The 19,058-nt window shown below is 45.5% G+C and overlaps 1 protein-coding gene across 1 annotated transcript in view; it reads right to left on the bottom strand.

Moving 5' to 3' along the window:
* The window catches only part of LOC128686616 (uncharacterized), a 414,352-nt gene extending 398,192 nt beyond the window's left edge, over positions 1 to 16,160 (bottom strand). Inside the window, exon 1 of the mRNA XM_070084301.1 lies at positions 14,039 to 16,160. The gene's annotated coding sequence lies outside the window, so the exon portion shown is untranslated. The remainder of the gene's footprint in view (positions 1 to 14,038) is intronic.
* Between the last annotated feature and the right edge of the window lie 2,898 nt (positions 16,161 to 19,058).

Raw genomic sequence — 19,058 nt, 5'->3', positions numbered from 1 at the left:
TAACCTTTGCAATTTTTCTTTAGAATCTCCCATAAGCACAGTATCATCAGCAAGAAGTAACTGTGTCAATTCCCATTTTGTATTTGATTCCCCATAATTTAATCCCACCCCTCTCCTGAACACCCTAGCATTTACTTCTTTTACAACCCCATCTATAAATATATTAAACAACCATGGTGACATTACACATCCCTGTTTATGACCTACTTTTACCGGGAAGTAGTCTCCCTCTCTTACACACCCTAACCTGAGCCTCACTATCCTACCATACACTTTTCCTGGTATACTCAGTAACCTTATTCCCCTATATTTTTTACAATCTCTTTTGTCCCCCCTTCCCTTTATATAAAGGAACTATACATGTTCTCTGGCAATCCCTAGGTACCTTCCCCTCTTTCATATATTTATTAAACAAAAATACCAACCACTCCAACACTATATCCCTTCCCCTACTTTTAACATTTCTGTCATGTACCTTCCCCTCTTTCATATATTTATTAAACAAAAATACCAACCACTCCAACACTATATCTACCATCAGTTCCTGCTGCTTTACCCCCTTTCATTCTACGTAATGCCTCACGCACCTCCCCCACACTCACATCCTGCTCTTGTTCACTCCTGAAAGATGTTATACCTCCCTGGCCAGTGCATGAAATGACTGCCTCCTTTTCTTCGTCGACATTTAAAAGTTCCTCAAAATATTAATGCCATTGACCAAATACCTCCAGCTCCCCATCTACTAACTCACCTACTCTGTTTTTAACTGACAAATCCATTCGTTCCCTAGGCTTTCTTAATTTGTTTATCCCACTCAAAAATATTTTCTTGTTTTCATTAAAATTTCTTGACAGTGCCTCTCCCACTGTATCATCTGCTCTCCTTTTGCACTCTCTCACCTCTCTCTTCACCTTTCTTTTACTCTCCATATACTCTACTCTTCTTATAACACTTCGGCTTTGTAAAAACCTCTCATAAGGTACCTTTTTCTCTTTTATAACACCCATTACTTCATCATTCCACCAATCACTCCCCTTTCCTCCTGCACCCACCCTCCTATAGCCCCAAACTTCTGCCCCACATTCTAATACTGCATTTTTAAAACTATTCCAACCCTCTTCAACCCCCACACTACTCATACTTGCACTAGCCCATCTTTTTTGCCAATAGTTGCTTATATCTAACCCTAACTTCCTCCTCCCTTACATATATATATATATATATATATATATATATATATATATATATATATATATATATATATATATATATATATATATATATATATATATATGTATATATATATATATATATATATATATATATATATATATATATATATATATATATATATATATATATATATATATATACCTGTACACTTGCTCGTTCATGGTAATATCTAATCAGCCAATCACATGGCAGCACCTGAGTGCCTAAGAACATATAGACATGGTCATAAGGTTCAGTTGTTCAAACTAAACATCAGAATGGGGAAGAAACGTAATCTAAGTAACATTAACCTTGGAATGATTGTGAGTGCCAGACGGGTTGTTTGAGTATCTCAGAGACTGCTGATCTTCTGGGATTTTCACGCACAACAGTCTCTAGATATTACAGTGAATACTGTGAAAACACAACATCCAGTGAGTGGCAGTTCTGTGAGCGAAAACGCCTTGTTAATGAGAGGTCAGTGGAGAGTGGCTGTCTCTTCCCAGGTCCCTCCTCGGATCCCTCTCCAGGTCCCACCCTAGATCCCTCCCCAGGTCCCTCCCCTGGTCCCTCCCCTGGTCCCTCCCCTGGTCCCTCCCCTGGTCCCTCCCCAGGTCCCTCCCCAGGTCCCACCCCAGGATTCTCCCCAGGTTTTTCTACTTCATGATCATCATCTTCAACAACAAACGTCTCAGGAAGCAGCACAGGTCAGCTTCATGATAAACAGTGTTGTGTTTGGTGTTTGAAAGAAGATACAAAATGTTCTTATCGGGAGAATGGGCGTTTTTTGCAGCAAGAGGATACATAGCATACATTTAAATACCAGGCTGTATATTTGGAGCATTGTTCATTGTTTGACAGGACCGTATCTGTTACTGAGACATCCGGGACCCATTGTAGTACAGATAAAACACTCTCAGTCTGTTTGGAAAAATATCCATTTCGTTTATATAATAAAAAATTTGACTCACACCTTCACATAAAAAAATGTTCAAAGTGATAAAGCAAAGAGCATGTTTCAAAAAAATGTTCAAAACTGTATTAAACATGAAAGAACCGAGCACACTTCAAGACTTGCGACATGACTTGAATGATTTAATGCGAAAGTTTAGTTTTAATATCAATACAAGGAAATAAAACATTAAAACAGTTGACACAAGACTTTTCTGTAAATAAAATAGGTTTCCATAAAAGACATCATAAGATCATGAGCACTATTATGCATAGCACTCCAGCAGTAGGAACGTAGGTGGAGGCAGGTTTATACTGCCGGGGAGCTGATGATGAATAGTTACTGAACACCATCCCTCGATGTCTGATATGAAAATTAGTATCCGAGGACACTATGATTTGACCACCAGCAGTTGAGGTAGATCCTCAGCAGTTCGGGAGGCTGTTATGCAAATTTCAGGTATGGCTATGAGACCCACACTGATTGTAGTGAAACCTTCCATGACTTGCAGATGTTACTTTTATAGTCACCTTTATCATCATTCGCCAGTGGTAAGCGCACAAACATTAAGACTCAATTATCTGTAGCACTTCAAACCCTGAGAAAGAACCGTGAAGCAAAAGATGTTTCAAGAAAGTTATCTCTTAAAATAAGCTTCCAAGACGTCCTTCGCCTTTATTCTTTATATACCAAACACGATGCAGAAATGAGTGACATTTACCCATGGGAGCTGGCTTCAGGTTATTCAGGAACTGTCATTTTAGACAATAATGACTTTCAAGACGATACCCTCACATATATAGGACCAATGTAATATTTGATATAGGACCAATGTTATATTTGTTCAGTCAAAAAATGCTGTAAAAAGCGATAGCTGTGGTAGTAAGCAACGGCCAAGCAACACTGAGCTCGGTATGGACAGCTGGCATCACTCCAGCCAGAACAGGATTTTGAAACTGCATGTACTGAAGATGAGAAACTTGTCCACTCATTCTTCAAGGAGCGAATGTTCTTAAATGTGCAGCCATTTCATGCAGCACTTTAAAGACACTCCAGACATTTGATGCAGCACTTTAAAGACACTTCAGACATTTGATGCAGCACTTTAAAGACACCTCAGACATTTGATGCAACACTTTAAAGACACTTCAGACATTTGATGCAGCACTTTAAAGACACCTCAGACAGTTGATGCAACACTTTAAAGACACTTCAGACATTTGATGCAGCACTTTAAAGACACCTCAGACATTTGATGCAGCACTTTAAAGACACTTCAGACATTTGATGCAGCACTTTAAAGACACCTCAGACATTTGATGCAACACTTTAAAGACACTTCAGACATATGATGCAACACTTTAAAGACACCTCAGACATTTGACGCAGCACTTTAAAGACACTCCAGACATATGATGCAGCACTTTAAAGACACTTCAGACATTTGATGCAACACTTTAAAGACACTTCAGATATTTGATGCAGCACTTTAAAGACACTTCAGACATATGATGCAACACTTTAAAGACACTTCAGACAGTTGATGCAGCACTTTAAAGACACTTCAGACATATGATGCAGCACTTTAAAGACACCTCAGACATTTGATGCAGCACTTTAAAGACACTTCAGACAGTTGATGCAGCACTTTAAAGACACTCCAGACAGTTGATGCAGCACTTTAAAGACACTCCAAACAGTTGATGCAGCACTTTAAAGACACTTCAGACAGTTGATGCAGCACTTTAAAGACGCTTCAGACATTTGATGCAGCACTTTAAAGACACCTCAGACATTTGATGCAGCACTTTAAAGACACTCCAGACAGTTGATGCAGCACTTTAAAGACACCTCAGACATTTGATGCAGCACTTTAAAGACACCTCAGACATTTGATGCAGCACTTTAAAGACACCTCAGACATTTGATGCAACACTTTAAAGACGCTTCAGACATTTGATGCAGCACTTTAAAGACACTTCAGACAGTTGATGCAACACTTTAAAGACACTCCAGACAGATGATGCAGCACTTTAAAGACACCTCAGACATTTGATGCAACACTTTAAAGACACTCCAGACAGTTGATGCAGCACTTTAAAGACACTCCAGACAGTTGATGCAGCACTTTAAAGACACTCCAGACAGTTGATGCAGCACTTTAAAGACACTCCAGACAGTTGATGCAACACTTTAAAGACACTCCAGACAGTTGATGCAGCACTTTAAAGACACTCCAGACAGTTGATGCAACACTTTAAAGACACTCCAGACAGTTGATGCAGCACTTTAAAGACACCTCAGACATTTGATGCAACACTTTAAAGACACTTCAGACAGTTGATGCAGCACTTTAAAGACACCTCAGACATTTCATGCAGCACTTTAAAGACACCTCAGACATTTGTTGCAGCACTTTAAAGACACTCCAGACAGTTGATGCAGCACTTTAAAGACACCTCAGACATTTGATGCAACACTTTAAAGACGCTTCAGACATTTGATGCAGCACTTTAAAGACACTCCAGACAGTTGATGCAGCACTTTAAAGACACTCCAGACAGTTGATGCAGCACTTTAAAGACACTCCAGACAGTTGATGCAGCACTTTAAAGACACTCCAGACATTTGATGCAACACTTTAAAGACGCTTCAGACATTTGATGCAGCACTTTAAAGACACTCCAGACAGTTGATGCAGCACTTTAAAGACACTCCAGACAGTTGATGCAGCACTTTAAAGACACCTCAGACATTTGATGCAACACTTTAAAGACACTTCAGACAGTTGATGCAGCACTTTAAAGACACTTCAGACAGTTGATGCAGCACTTTAAAGACACCTCAGACATTTCATGCAGCACTTTAAAGACACCTCAGACATTTGATGCAGCACTTTAAAGATACTTCAGACATTTGATGCAGCACTTTAAAGACACTTCAGACAGTTGATGCAGCACTTTAAAGACACTTCAGACAGTTGATGCAACACTTTAAAGACACTTCAGACAGTTGATGCAGCACTTTAAAGACGCTTCAGACATTTGATGCAGCACTTTAAAGACACCTCAGACATTTGATGCAGCACTTTAAAGACACCTCAGACATTTGATGCAACACTTTAAAGACACTCCAGACAGTTGATGCAGCACTTTAAAGACACCTCAGACATTTCATGCAGCACTTTAAAGACACTTCAGACAGTTGATGCAGCACTTTAAAGACACTCCAGACAGTTGATGCAACACTTTAAAGACACTTCAGACAGTTGATGCAGCACTTTAAAGACACTTCAGACAGTTGATGCAGCACTTTAAAGACACTTCAGACAGTTGATGCAGCACTTTAAAGACACTCCAGACAGTTGATGCAACACTTTAAAGACACTTCAGACAGTTGATGCAGCACTTTAAAGACACTTCAGACAGTTGATGCAGCACTTTAAAGACACTCCAGACAGTTGATGCAACACTTTAAAGACACTTCAGACAGTTGATGCAGCACTTTAAAGACACTTCAGACAGTTGATGCAACACTTTAAAGACACTTCAGACAGTTGATGCAGCACTTTAAAGACGCTTCAGACATTTGATGCAGCACTTTAAAGACACTCCAGACAGTTGATGCAGCACTTTAAAGACACCTCAGACATTTGATGCAGCACTTTAAAGACACCTCAGACATTTGATGCAACACTTTAAAGACACTTCAGACAGTTGATGCAGCACTTTAAAGACGCTTCAGACATTTGATGCAGCACTTTAAAGACACCTCAGACATTTCATGCAGCACTTTAAAGACACCTCAGACATTTGATGCAGCACTTTAAAGACACCTCAGACATTTGATGCAACACTTTAAAGACGCTTCAGACATTTGATGCAGCACTTTAAAGACACTCCAGACAGTTGATGCAACACTTTAAAGACACTCCAGACAGTTGATGCAGCACTTTAAAGACGCTTCAGACATTTGATGCAGCACTTTAAAGACACCTCAGACATTTGATGCAGCACTTTAAAGACACTCCAGACAGTTGATGCAGCACTTTAAAGACACCTCAGACATTTCAAGCAGCACTTTAAAGACACCTCAGACATTTGATGCAGCACTTTAAAGACACCTCAGACATTTCATGCAGCACTTTAAAGACACCTCAGACATTTGATGCAACACTTTAAAGACACTCCAGACAGTTGATGCAGCACTTTAAAGACACTCCAGACAGTTGATGCAGCACTTTAAAGACACCTCAGACATTTCATGCAGCACTTTAAAGACACTCCAGACAGTTGATGCAGCACTTTAAAGACACTCCAGACAGTTGATGCAGCACTTTAAAGACACCTCAGACATTTGATGCAACACTTTAAAGACACTCCAGACAGTTGATGCAGCACTTTAAAGACACTCCAGACATTTGATGCAACACTTTAAAGACACCTCAGACATTTGATGCAGCACTTTAAAGACACCTCAGACATTTCATGCAGCACTTTAAAGACACCTCAGACATTTGATGCAACACTTTAAAGACACTCCAGACAGTTGATGCAGCACTTTAAAGACACTCCAGACAGTTGATGCAGCACTTTAAAGACACTCCAGACAGTTGATGCAGCACTTTAAAGACACTCCAGACAGTTGATGCAGCACTTTAAAGACACTTCAGTCATAGCTTCTGTAAAACATCGAATATTCAGCAAGGTGAACATAAGGCTACAAAAACCGACAAAATGGAGAACAAAGTTATGGTTAAAATAATAACAGTGCAGAAAGCTGCGAGAAAAAGCTGGACCTGGTTGAAGTAATGGAACACGTAATATTTAATATTAAGGGCTCTTTTTCCTGCGAAAATGTTAAAAGTGAAAGTTAGCACTACATTGTTGTAGTTGATATTGGCTTGTCTGCTGAGGACAGTTAGCACTACTTGTCTGCTGAGGACAGTTAACACTACTTGTCTGCTGAGGACAGTTAGCACTACTTGTCTGCTGAGGACAGGTAGATTTTTTCAGTTTCTTTAAAATAGCGAAATGGGATCTACCTAATAAAACCCACCAATGGTAAAAGTTTGAAGTCGATCAGAAAAGGCATTTTCCAGTAACTGATCTGATTTCAAAGATTACAAACTTTTTTTTAACTATTTCTGGGAAATTTTTAATTTGCATCAAATCAGACTTAACTTATGGCAGCCAGAGGCAGCCAGAGGTAGCCAGAGGTAGCCAGAGGTAGCCAGAGGTAGCCAGAGGCAGCCAGAGGTAGCCAGAGGTAGCCAGAGGTAGCCAGAGGTAGCCAGAGGTAGCCAGAGGTAGCCAGAGGCAGCCAGAGGTAGCCAGAGGTAGCCAGAGGTAGCCAGAGGTAGCCAGAGGCAGCCAGAGGCAGCCAGAGGTAGCCAGAGGCAGCCAGAGGTAGCCAGAGGTAGCCAGAGGTAGCCAGAGGCAGCCAGAGGCAGCCAGAGGTAGCCAGAGGCAGCCAGAGGCAGCCAGAGGTAGCCAGAGGCAGCCAGAGGTAGCCAGAGGTAGCCAGAGGTAGCCAGAGGCAGCCAGAGGCAGCCAGAGGCAGCCAGAGGCAGCCAGAGGCAGCCAGAGGCAGCCAGAGGCAGCCAGAGGTAGCCAGAGGTAGCCAGAGGTAGCCAGAGGCAGCCAGAGGCAGCCAGAGGCAGCCAGAGGCAGCCAGAGGCAGCCAGAGGCAGCCAGAGGCAGCCAGAGGCAGCCAGAGGCAGCCAGAGGCAGCCAGAGGCAGCCAGAGGCAGCCAGAGGTAGCCAGAGGTAGCCAGAGGCAGCCAGAGGTAGCCAGAGGTAGTCAGAGGTAGCCAGAGGTAGCCAGAGGCAGCCAGAGGCAGCCAGAGGCAGCCAGAGGCAGCCAGAGGCAGCCAGAGGCAGCCAGAGGCAGCCAGAGGCAGCCAGAGGCAGCCAGAGGTAGCCAGAGGCAGCCAGAGGTAGCCAGAGGCAGCCAGAGGCAGCCAGAGGTAGCCAGAGGCAGCCAGAGGTAGCCAGAGGCAGCCAGAGGTAGCCAGAGGTAGCCAGAGGCAGCCAGAGGTAGCCAGAGGCAGCCAGAGGTAGCCAGAGGTAGCCAGAGGCAGCCAGAGGCAGCCAGAGGCAGCCAGAGGCAGCCAGAGGCAGCCAGAGGTAGCCAGAGGCAGCCAGAGGCAGCCAGAGGCAGCCAGAGGCAGCCAGAGGCAGCCAGAGGCAGCCAGAGGCAGCCAGAGGTAGCCAGAGGTAGCCAGAGGTAGCCAGAGGCAGCCAGAGGCAGCCAGAGGCAGCCAGAGGCAGCCAGAGGCAGCCAGAGGCAGCCAGAGGCAGCCAGAGGCAGCCAGAGGCAGCCAGAGGCAGCCAGAGGCAGCCAGAGGCAGCCAGAGGCAGCCAGAGGCAGCCAGAGGCAGCCAGAGGTAGCCAGAGGTAGCCAGAGGTAGCCAGAGGCAGCCAGAGGTAGCCAGAGGTAGTCAGAGGTAGCCAGAGGCAGCCAGAGGCAGCCAGAGGCAGCCAGAGGCAGCCAGAGGCAGCCAGAGGCAGCCAGAGGCAGCCAGAGGCAGCCAGAGGCAGCCAGAGGCAGCCAGAGGTAGCCAGAGGCAGCCAGAGGCAGCCAGAGGCAGCCAGAGGCAGCCAGAGGTAGCCAGAGGCAGCCAGAGGTAGACAGAGGCAGCCAGAGGTAGCCAGAGGTAGCCAGAGGCAGCCAGAGGTAGCCAGAGGCAGCCAGAGGTAGCCAGAGGTAGCCAGAGGCAGCCAGAGGCAGCCAGAGGCAGCCAGAGGCAGCCAGAGGCAGCCAGAGGTAGCCAGAGGTAGCCAGAGGCAGCCAGAGGCAGCCAGAGGCAGCCAGAGGCAGCCAGAGGTAGCCAGAGGCAGTCAGAGGCAGCCAGAGGCAGCCAGAGGTAGCCAGAGGCAGCCAGAGGCAGCCAGAGGCAGCCAGAGGTAGCCAGAGGCAGCCAGAGGCAGCCAGAGGCAGCCCAGCCAGAGGCAGCCAGAGGCAGCCAGAGGCAGCCAGAGGCAGCCAGAGGCAGCCAGAGGCAGCCAGAGGCAGCCAGAGGCAGCCAGAGGCAGCCAGAGGCAGCCAGAGGCAGCCAGAGGCAGCCAGAGGCAGCCAGAGGCAGCCAGAGGCAGCCAGAGGCAGCCAGAGGCAGCCAGAGGCAGCCAGAGGCAGCCAGAGGTAGCCAGAGGCAGCCAGACGCAGCCAGAGGTAGCCAGAGGTAGCCAGAGGTAGCCAGAGGTAGCCAGAGGCAGCCAGAGGCAGCCAGAGGCAGCCAGAGGTAGCCAGAGGTAGCCAGAGGCAGCCAGAGGCAGCCAGAGGCAGCCAGAGGCAGCCAGAGGCAGCCAGAGGCAGCCAGAGGCAGCCAGAGGCAGCGTGATGCCTGTGATCAGGAAACTGCAATAGTGGTAAAAATTTGAAGCCGAGCAGATGAATCATTCTCCAGTTATGGTACAGAGTCCAACGATGTCAATTTTTTTTTACTATTTTACTACAACAAATTTGCCTGAACATAATTAAAACATAACTACTATCCTGGCACTAAAATGCATCAGCCATTAAATATTTGAAGTCGTTCAGAAGAGGTAAACCAAAATTTATTTAACGTGATTTAAAGGGAATAAAAATTTCTGCCAATTTTACACATAAAACGACCAAACTTGCACCAAAATGTTCGAATTTCACTCTTCACCATTGTCAATTTTTTTGTCACCTTAAGTAAGAGTTTGAAGTTGCACCAGGAATGTGTGTGAGGTATGAGAGTCACTCCAGGATGCTGGGATGACTTCACCAACTACTGAGACGTCAACATGCCAGTACTTCCTTCAGTTTGGACATCCTCTCCTACACAAGTGTTGAAAATTAGAAAGTAATTCGATGAGGCGTTCTAGAGTTAAGAGCAAAATAAAACCGAAAAGAGGAAGAATAAATTTCAGGTATGCTCTTAATTAAGGTCCGCTTACCCTTCAGGGATGTGTAAATATATGTTGGCCAAACAGGAAGATGTTTAAATAAACATGTATATGTGGATGTTACCAGAAAATATATTAGTGTTACAATGTAGAGAAAATTAGAACCAGGAACGGCAGCAGTGTTGTGTTCCGTCAGGGTCGCCTTGGTGACCCTGACGATAACTCTGATGATAACTCTCAGTGGTCATAACAATGTAGGTGAGGTGATAACTCTCAGCGGTCATAACAGTGTAGGTGAGGTGATAACTCTCAGTGGTCACAACAGTGTAGGTGAAGTGATAACTTTCAGTGGTCACAACAGTGTAGGTGAAGTGATAACTTTCAGTGGTCACAACAGTGTAGGAGAGGTGATAACTCTCAGTGGTAACAACAGTGAAGGTAAGGTGGTAACTGTCAGTGGTCATAACAGTGTAGGTGAAGCGATAACTCTCAATGGTCATAACAGTGTAGGTGAGGTGATAACTCTCAGTGGTCATAACAGTGTAGGTGAGGTGATAACTATCAGTGGTCATAACAGTCAAAGTGAGGTGATAACTCTCAGTGGTCATAAGAGTGTAGGTGAGGTGATAACTCTCAGTGGTCATAACAGTGTGGGTGAGGTGATAACACTCAGTGGACACAACAGTGTAGGTGATGTGATAACTCTCAGTGGTCACAACAGCGTAGGTGAGGTGATAATTCTAAATGGCCACAACAGTGTAGGTGAGGTGATAACTCTAAATGGCCACAACAGTGTAGGTGAGGTGATAACTCTCAGTGCTCAAAACAGTGTAGGTGAGGTGATAACTCTCAGTGGTCATAATAATGTAGGTGAGGTGATAACTCTCAATGGTCATAACAGTGTAGGTGAGGTGATAACTCTCAGTGGTCACAACAGTGTAGGTGAGGTGATAACTCTAAATGGCCACAACAGTGTAGGTGAGGTGATAACTCTCAGTGGTCATAACAGTGTAGGTGAGGTGATAACTCTCAGTGGTCATAACAATGTAGGTGAGGTGATAACTCTCAGTGGTCATAACAATGTAGGTGAGGTGATTACTCTCAGTGGTCATAACAGTGTAGGTGAGGTGATAACTCTCAGTGGTCATAACAGTGTAGGTGAGGTGATAACTCTCAGTGGTCATAACAGTGTAGGCGAGGTGATAAATCTCAGTGGTCATAACAGTGTAGGTGAGGTGATAACTCTCAGTGGTCATAACAGTGTAGGAGAGGTGATAACTCTCAACTCCAGGTCATAACAGTGTAGGTGAGGTGATAACTCTCAGTGGTCACAACAGTGTAGGTGATGTGATAACTCTCAGTGGTCATAACAGTGTAGGTGAGGTGATAACTCTCAGTGGTCACAACAGTGTAGGTGATGTGATAACTCTCAGTGGTCACAACAGTGTAGGTGATGTGATAACTCTCAGTGGTCACAACAGTGTAGGTGATGTGATAACTCTCAGTGGTCACAAAAGTGTAGGTGATGTGATAACTCTCAGTGGTCATAACAGTGTAGGTGATGTGATAACTCTCAGTGGTCACAACAGTGTAGGTGATGTGATAACTCTCAGTGGTCACAACAGTGTAGGTGATGTGATAACTCTCAGTGGTCATAACAGTGTAGGTGAGGCGATAACTCTCAGTGGTCACAACAGTGTAGGTGATGTGATAACTCTCAGTGGTCACAACAGTGTAGGTGATGTGATAACTCTCAGTGGTCATAACAGTGTAGGTGAGGTGATAATTCTCAGTGGTCATAACAGTGTAGGTGATGTGATAACTCTCAATGGTCATAACAGTGTAGGTGAGGTGATAACACTCAGTGGACACAACAGTGTAGGTGATGTGATAACTCTCAGTGGTCACAACAGCGTAGGTCAGGTGATAACTCTAAATGGCCACAACAGTGTAGGTGATGTGATAACTCTCAGTGGTCATAACAGTGTAGGTGAGGTGATAACTCTCAGTGGTCATAACAGTGTGGGTGAGGTGATAACTCTCAGTGGTCATAACAGTGTAGGTGATGTGATAACTCTCAGTGGTCATAACAGTGTAGGTGATGTGATAACTCTCAGTGGTCATAACAGTGTAGGTGAGGTGATAATTCTCAGTGGTCATAACAGTGTAGGTGAGGTGATAACTCTCAGTGGTCATAACAGTGTAGGTGATGTGATAACTCTCAGTGGTCATAACAGTGTAGGTGAGGTGATAATTCTCAGTGGTCATAACAGTGTAGGTGATGTGATAACTCTCAGTGGTCACAACAGTGTAGGTGATGTGATAACTCTCAGTGGTCATAACAGTGTAGGTGATGTGATAACTCTCAGTGGTCATAACAGTGTAGGTGATGTGATAACTCTCAGTGGTCATAACAGTGTAGGTGATGTGATAACTCTCAGTGGTCATAACAGTGTAGGTGATGTGATAACTCTCAGTGGTCATAACAGTGTAGGTGAGGTGATAACTCTCAGTGGTCATAACAGTGTAGGTGATGTGATAACTCTCAATGGTCATAACAGTGTAGGTGAGGTGTTAACTCTCAGTGGTCATAACAGTGTAGGTGAGGTGATAACTCTCAGTGGCTAGATCAGTGGAAGCATGATAATGATTAACTGCACCTTTGCTGATTCCAGCCGATGCGATCATGTGACATGACGAAATGAAACTGGTGTATATGTCGTGCAGAATAAGTAAAACTTGTGATTTTCGCTTAAACAGCAGCGCTGTTCTTGCCGAATAGTGCAAGCGAAAATATGTGTATGCAATAATTCGCAAAAATCATTCTGAATCTAACGAGAAAAATATATTTTATTGTGTTTCTTTATTATTAAATTATTGTGAACTTATGTAAAATATATTTAGTTGGATTAAGCTAAATTAAATTGCGCTTGTTATAATAAGGTTAGGTAAGTTTATTAAGGTTCTTTTGGAAAAAATCATTAATTTTTATATTTACAAATCTGAAAAAATATACCTTTAAATGTATAAGAGAAAATTTTAGAAAAGACTTAATTTTAAATGAGTTCTTGCTAATTGACCAGTTCTGCCTCTTCGACACGACATAATGATTTCTTGCTAATTATATATACACACCCCTCTGGGTTTTCTTCTATACTATATTTCCTCTTATCTCCATGGGGAAGTGGAACAGAGTTCTTCCTCCGTAAGCTATGCGTGTTGTAGGAGGCGACTAAAATGCCAGGAGCGAGGGGCTGGTAACCCCTTCTCCTGTATATATTACTAAATATAATTATATATATATATATATATATATATATATATATATATATATATATATATATATATATATATATATATATATATATATATATATATATATATATATATATATATATATATAATATTAATAGGGGAAACTTGTAAGGTAGTGCTTGGTGTAGATGCGAGTATCAACTTGAAGGGACTGAGGACCGCGCCTTACACGGTCTGTCCCAAGCACGCCAACATTCACTGTACTTGTTTAATACAAGTGGTGGAGCGGTGTTACACTTGCCTCCCCAGCATCTCTGCTGCTGAAGAAGCTGCAGTCACCTCCTCTTAGCAGCAACACCAACTTATTTTTACACTAAGGTTATCGTGAGTCAATAAAGGGTGTACTGCAGGGCATTCATTACAGCGAGGTGGCTGCCAACTGCCTCCTTATAACGGGGTTCAGACTGGCAAGGTCTAGGCCAACGGGGCAACGCTTCGCTATTCCCTTATAGTTCGTACGTTCCGTTCGCTATCGGTCAACCGCAATGCCATTATACTCCAGACATAGTAATTCACTGTTTTGGAAAGCTTTAAATATGAGAGCAGATTAGTGAGGAGTTTAAAGAGGGCGCTGGGTAAGTATGTGAGTGGAGAAAGTGGAAGCGGGAGTAGAAGCGGAAGACCTACATAACGGAGGCTCAAGGCCCCGCGTCTCCCAGACAGCGTAAAGAGACGTGTCACTCACCTTCGCTCGCGCGCTCAGGTGGCCCGTGTCTGTCTGGCGGGGGTCTGAGGCTGCTGGTGTGGCCAGGCTGCTCCTTCCAGGAGGCCCAATGATCCTGTAGGAGCCCCACTAACTCTTACCTCCTCCTCCTCCTCCTCCTCCTCCTCCCTCTCTTTTCCTGGGCACACGTCGCACACTAGCGCTTTCCTTTTTTCTAAACTTTTTTCCTTGGATTCTACTGCAGCTCTCTCGTAGCACTTTGTGAGAGCACGTTACACATACGGTAATGCCACGAACACAGTGAACATATAATAGTGCCACGGACAGTGAACACACGATAAAAAGAGTGTTATGAACGCAGTGAACACACAAAAGCAAGATTGCCACGCACACAGTGAACAAAGTAGTGTCACTCACACAGTGAACAAAGTGAGGGCCACGAACATTAGACATACAATAACATGTATGCCACGCACACTGGAGCACAATAAGAGGCTGAACGTTCTGAGAGGCACCACAAGACTCAATTATCACTACTGTCACTCTTCATCCATCTATCACTCACTTGCCTCTCGTCATTTACATTCCTCGTCACTTCAACACACTTCATTTACTGCACTACCCATCACAACACACGTCATACATCTCAAACACTAGTAAATAACTTCACGTGTCAATAACACCCACTAGACGGTGAGGACCTCACTGGGTGATCAGAAGGTGTGGTGTACTGGTCACTAAATATGGGGCGAGGCACACAGTGGGGGCTTTCACTGCTGACACTTAATGACACGAGGTACACAGTGAAGACACAGTGACTGGCAGTGGCTAATATTGACACTATATAAGCTGGAGGAGACGACACTGGCACAGTGCTTGGTGGGGTATGACTGTCACTGTATAGGTGGGATGAGAGTGGCACCGGGGTAGGGGATGGCAGTGTGTAGTACACTTTAAGGATGCATGCTATAATACAGAGCCCCAATTGTACACATCTTATTGTACATATATCTTATGTTTTTCTTGTAAATGGCAGTGTTCGTCATTGCTTACTAAAACAAACTTCACTACTGTGTCTGGTTTTAACATACAGGTTACAGGACCGTAAGATTCAAGCTACAGAATTTTAACAGGTTACACAACTGCCCGTGAGATGCACTTTTAAGGTTTTAAAGTTGGTGGATGTGAAGTTAATATTTGTAATTCTTCTTTTTTTCTCGTAATAAGATAAGCTACGCATTTTAGAATTTAGGTTTGGATGAAATTTCTCCTTAAAAGAATGAGATACATTTATTTGTTAACTGGTTTAAACATCACTTCACAAACTGACGTTTCACTTGTTGCTGAAATGAGTGTTCTTCGAGGCGACTGGTGCCCCGTCATAGCCTGCCTGCCTGGCACCCACCCACCTCCAGTGTCACCTCTCACGCCCTCACCCCGCCCACGGTCACCACGCCTGCTGCTGGTGACGGTGATGGAAGTGACGGAGGTGTTAGTGATGGTGGTGGTGATATCACCAGCAGCACCTCCTGCAAGCTGACTGGAGCGGACGCCGCCACCACTCCGTAAGGCTCACTCGCACAATGACAGGAAGACGATCATTTGCCCCCTTCCTCCTGTGTTTACGTTAGAAGGCAGCGTAGCGCGGAGGCCGTCTTCACTCACACGCACGCACGCACGCCGCGCGGTCAGGCGGCTGCTGCTCTCCTGCTGCACCCGAGACTGCCAGCTGCTGCTGCTGCTGCTGCCGTGTGCACACCGCCACTCCACACATGCACTGCACCACCGCCCGCCTTGTTGCATGCAGCTCACCGGCCCGCGCTCAAGGCCAGCCCCGCTGGCGCGCCACCTCCCTCCCAAGTCTAGGCCCTCCAGCACCTTCTGCAGAAGTAGCAGCAGCAACAGCAGCAGTAGCGTAGGCAAGCAGGACTACACCGCCAGCAGCAGTAGCTACCGCGCTGCCAGCAGACACTCACACTAGACACTCCGAGGGTGTAGGGTTTGAATGCTAGCCGTGACACTTGCTCTGCACTCTCGTACAACCCACAGACACTCTCACAGCCAATCATAAGCCTGGTGAGAATGCCAACCAGGATCTTACTGGCTAACTGTGTGGTCCCCCGAGTAAGGTGCGGGGATGCTCTCCTGGCCGACCCGCACACAACACTCGTCTGGATCCTGACAGTGATGCAACTAGTCACCACACACACACACACACACACACACACACACACACACACACACACACACACACACACACACACACACACACACACACACACACACACACACACGCACACACACACGCACACACACACGCACACACACATACAGAGTTGTTAGGAAGTGGAATAGTCTGGCAAGCGATGTAGTGGAGGCAAGAACCATACATAGCTTTAAGACGAGGTATGATAAAGCTCATGGAGCAGGGAGAGGGAGGACCCAATAACGGTCAGCAAAGAGGCGGGGCCAGGAGCTGAGTCTCGACCCCTGCAACCATAATTAGGTGAGTACACACACACTTCTTCAGTCATACAGTTGTCAGGAAGTGGAATAGTGTAGCAAGTGATATAGTTGAGGCAGGAACCATATATAGCTTTAAGACGAGGTATGAAAAAGCTCAGGGGGTAGAGAGAGAGAGAGGACCTAGCAGCGATCAGTGAAGAGGCGGGGCCAAGAGCTGAGTCTCGATCCCTGCAACCACAATTAGGTGAGTACACTCACACACACACTCCAACCACTGCATTGAGAGAAACTCGCACCTCACTGAGACGCACTCTTTAAATGTTTTATTTACTTATATATCAGTATCAATCAAATATGTATTCAATCAATTGTATAAATGAGTGAGGGCGTAGTGTTTTAAGGTGCTTTGTGGTGCCTTACACTTCATGGATGCTTCATGGTGGTTATGGTGCTTCATGTTGTTTTATGGTGCTTCATGATACTTCACGGTGCTTCATAATGCTTTATGATGCTTCACGGTGCTTTTTAGTGCTCCACGGTGCTTCATGGCACAGCTTCCAACCGTAAGTCCACAAACATCACGTTCCTCACTCCCGTGACAGCGTCAACACAGTGTGCGCAACACGCTGCTACATTTACCAACAATTATAATGGTTATAAGAGTCAGTTAAACATGATGAATTAATTAACTAATTTTACTTCAAAAACGTTATTTAATGCACTTGAAGGTGCATATACAAATGAGTTAATGTATTTTTTGCGCTATTAACATCACAAGTCATGCTAAACCCCCTAATAACTTAGTTCAACTGGACCTATTTAAGGATCGTAAGTTTATACTTATTACTTGCGAGGGACGTAGGTGACTTGAAGGTCAGTCCCCTTACAACCGAAGTGCCCGGGCTCGATCAAGGAGCAGGCTGACACGTTCCTCCTAACACCTCATACTTCTTTCTAATGTTCACTTACAAGTAAAATAGATACCCAGGGATTAATGCACTGGTGTGTATCTCACCCTGGGGAGGGGGTAGTATATCTCACATAGGCCTGGGGACGGGGTAGTATATCTCACATAGGTCTGGGGACGGGGTAGTATATCTCACATAGGTCTGGGGACGGGGTAGTATATCTCACATAGGTCTGGAGACGGGGTAGTATATCTCACATAGGTCTGGGGACGGGGTAGTATATCTCACATAGGCCTGGGGAGGGGGTAGTATATCTCACATAGGCCTGGGGACGGGGTAGTATATCTCACATAGGCCTGGGGACGGGGTAGTATATCTCACATAGGCCTGGGGACGGGGTAGTATATCTCACATAGGTCTGGGGAGGGGGTAGTATATCTCACATAGGTCTGGGGACGGAGTAGTATATCTCACATAGGTCTGGGGACGGAGTAGTATATCTCACATAGGTCTGGGGACGGGGTAGTATATCTCACATAGGCCTGGGGACGGGGTAGTATATCTCACATAGGTCTGGGGACGGGGTAGTATATCTCACATAGGTCTGGGGACGGGGTAGTATATCTCACATAGGCCTGGGGACGGGGTAGTATATCTCACATAGGTCTGGGGACGGAGTAGTATATCTCACATAGGTCTGGGGACGGAGTAGTATATCTCACATAGGTCTGGGGACGGGGTAGTATATCTCACATAGGCCTGGGGAGGGGGTAGTATATCTCACATAGGTCTGGGGACGGGGTAGTATATCTCACATAGGCCTGGGGAGGGGGTAGTATATCTCACATAGGCCTGGGGACGGGGTAGTATATCTCACATAGGCCTGGGGACGGGGTAGTATATCTCACATAGGTCTGGGGACGGGGTAGTATATCTCACATAGGTCTGGGGACTGGGTAGTATATCTCACATAGGTCTGGGGACGGGGTAGTATATCTCACATAGGCCTGGGGACGGGGTAGTATATCTCACATAGGCCTGGGGAGGGGGTAGTATATCTCACATAAGCCTGGGGACGGGGTAGTATATCTCACATAGGCCTGGGGAGGGGGTAGTATATCTCACATAGGACTGGGGACGGGGTAGTATATCTCACATAGGTCTGGGGACGGGGTAGTATATCTCACATAGGCCTGGGGAGGGGGTAGTATATCTCACATAAGCCTGGGGACGGGGTAGTATATCTCACATAGGCCTGGGGAGGGGGTAGTATATCTCACATAGGACTGGGGACGGGGTAGTATATCTCACATAGGTCTGGGGACGGGGTAGTATATCTCACATAGGCCTGGGGACGGGGTAGTATATCTCACATAGGCCTGGGGAGGGGGTAGTATATCTCACATAGGCCTGGGGACGGGGTAGTATATCTCACATAGGTCTGGGGACGGGGTAGTATATCTCACATAGGCCTGGGGACGGGGTAGTATATCTCACATAGGCCTGGGGAGGGGGTAGTATATCTCACATAGGTCTGGGGACGGGGTAGTATATCTCACATAGGTCTGGGGACGAGGTAGTATATCTCACATAGGTCTGGGGACGGGGTAGTATATCTCACATAGGTCTGGGGACGGGGTAGTATATCTCACATAGGTCTGGAGACG

This window comes from Cherax quadricarinatus, chromosome 12 (genome assembly GCF_038502225.1).
Source record: "Cherax quadricarinatus isolate ZL_2023a chromosome 12, ASM3850222v1, whole genome shotgun sequence".
Classification (NCBI taxonomy): domain Eukaryota; kingdom Metazoa; phylum Arthropoda; class Malacostraca; order Decapoda; family Parastacidae; genus Cherax; species Cherax quadricarinatus.
This window is presented reverse-complemented; position numbering and strand designations above follow the sequence as displayed.